Here is a 1873-nt window from a genome sequence, read left to right as displayed (position 1 = left end):
AGGAAGGAAGGAAGGAAGGAAGGAAGGAAGGAAGGAAGGAAGGAAGGAAGGAAGGACACAGGAATGTGTCTGGGACTCAGTGGTGGGAGAAGTTAAGACCCCTCCCCAATCCCCACTATGACACAACCTGGATGAGAGAAGTTTAACCCAAATCAGGTTAAATTCCCCGAATTAAGGAAAATTAAGGTTGTGGTGGAGAATGAATCGTGGACTAGAGGAAAAATAGCAAGATGTGAGAGAAGGGTTTGGGAGGCTGGGAGGCAGCGAGGGAGGGCACACAGGACCCGAGGAGGTCGAGCACAGCAACTTCCCTGTGCTGTGCTTATCCAAGAAACTGGAGAAGTCTAATTGCCGGAAATGACCAATTTTTAATATTAAGTTGTTTGTTATCTTGTGCTTTGCTGTATTCCATTTGGCAGCCTCTTGGTGACACTTGGGGGAAGTTTAAGAAAGCAGGGCAGGGAAGGGCCTGTCGTAGAAGAAAACTGAGGGCAAGAAGAGCAGGTCAGCCGGCAGATGGGGCGGAGAGGGGTGGGAATGATTCCAGAGAGAACAGTGACAAATGGGAGGCTAAACCCTCCAGTAACCTCCAAAATCTCAGAAGAGAGGATTTCCACAGTCGGAGGGAGGGGGTAGCACAAGGCATTCCATTAGGGGTATTGAAGTAACAGCTGAACCTTAGCTGGTTTTGCTCAGTGGATAGAGTATCAGGCTGCAGACGGAAAGGTCCCCGATTCTATTCTGGTCAAGGGCACTTACCTCAGTTGCAGGTTCAATCCTGGCCCTAGTCGGGTTGAGTGTGGGAAGCAACCAATTGATGTGGCCCTCTCACATCAATGTTTCTCTCTCTCTCTCAGTCTCTCCCGCTCCATTCCACTCTCTCTAAAAGATCAATGGAGCCTTAGTTGGTTTGGCTCAGTGGCTAGAGCGTCGGCCTGCGGACTGAAGGGTCTCAGGTTCAATTTCGGTCAAGGGCACATGCCCAGGTTGCAGGTTTGATCCCCAGTAGGGGGCGTGCAGGAGGCAAACCATCAGTGATTCTCTCATCATTGATGTTTTTATCTCTCTCTCTTCCTCTCCCTTCCTCTCTGAAATCAATAAAAATGTATTTTAAAAAAGATCAATGGAAAACTATCCTTTCATGAGGATTAATGAAACAATTAACAACCAGCAGAGCCCAGAGGCTGAAAAGCCCGAGTATCTCAGGTACTGATATCTCACACCTACAAGTAGCCACAGTCCAAATCCCACAGTAGGCCAAAAATAACGAAAATAATGTTTTATTACTATAAAAAGTTTAAGTAATGAGGGCCGTGATTGTTTAATCACTGGGGTGTATAATCTCAACTTTATAAAATGTATGAAAGCTGGAGTATTTTTTTTTAAATTAAATCTTTATTGTTCAGATTATTACATTTGTTCCTCTTTTTCCCCCCCATAACTCCCCTCCGCCCAGTTCCCGCCCTACCCTCCGCCCTCACTCCCCACCCACTGTCCTCATCCATAGGTGCACGATTTTTGTCCAGTCTCTTTCCGCATCTCCCACACCCCTTTCCCCCACCAAGAATAGTGAGTCCATTCCCTTTCTATGTCCCTGATTCTATTATAATCACCAGATTATTTATTCACTTGATTCTTAGATTCACTTGTTGATAGATGCATGTTTGTTGTTCATAATTAGTATCTTTACCTTTTTCTTCTTCCTCTTCTTAAAGGATACCTTTCAGCATTTCATATAATATTGGTTTGGTGGTGATGAACTCCTTTAGCTTTTCCTTCTCTGTGAAGCTCTTTATCTGACCTTCAGTTCTGAATGATAGCTTTGCTGGATAAAGTAATCTTGGTTGTAGGTGCTTGGTATTTATCACTTTGA

At 44.8% G+C, this 1873-nt stretch overlaps 1 pseudogene; it reads left to right on the top strand.

Annotated features, from left to right (window-relative positions):
• Nucleotides 1-1123: 1123 nt before the first annotated feature.
• LOC107183069 overlaps nucleotides 1124-1873 on the top strand; it is a 15423-nt pseudogene continuing 14673 nt past the window's right edge.

This window comes from Myotis davidii, unplaced genomic scaffold (assembly GCF_000327345.1).
Source record: "Myotis davidii unplaced genomic scaffold, ASM32734v1 scaffold50, whole genome shotgun sequence".
Lineage (NCBI taxonomy): Eukaryota > Metazoa > Chordata > Mammalia > Chiroptera > Vespertilionidae > Myotis > Myotis davidii.
The sequence above is the reverse complement of the archived record's forward strand: the minus strand, read 5'-3'. Positions and strand labels throughout refer to the sequence as shown.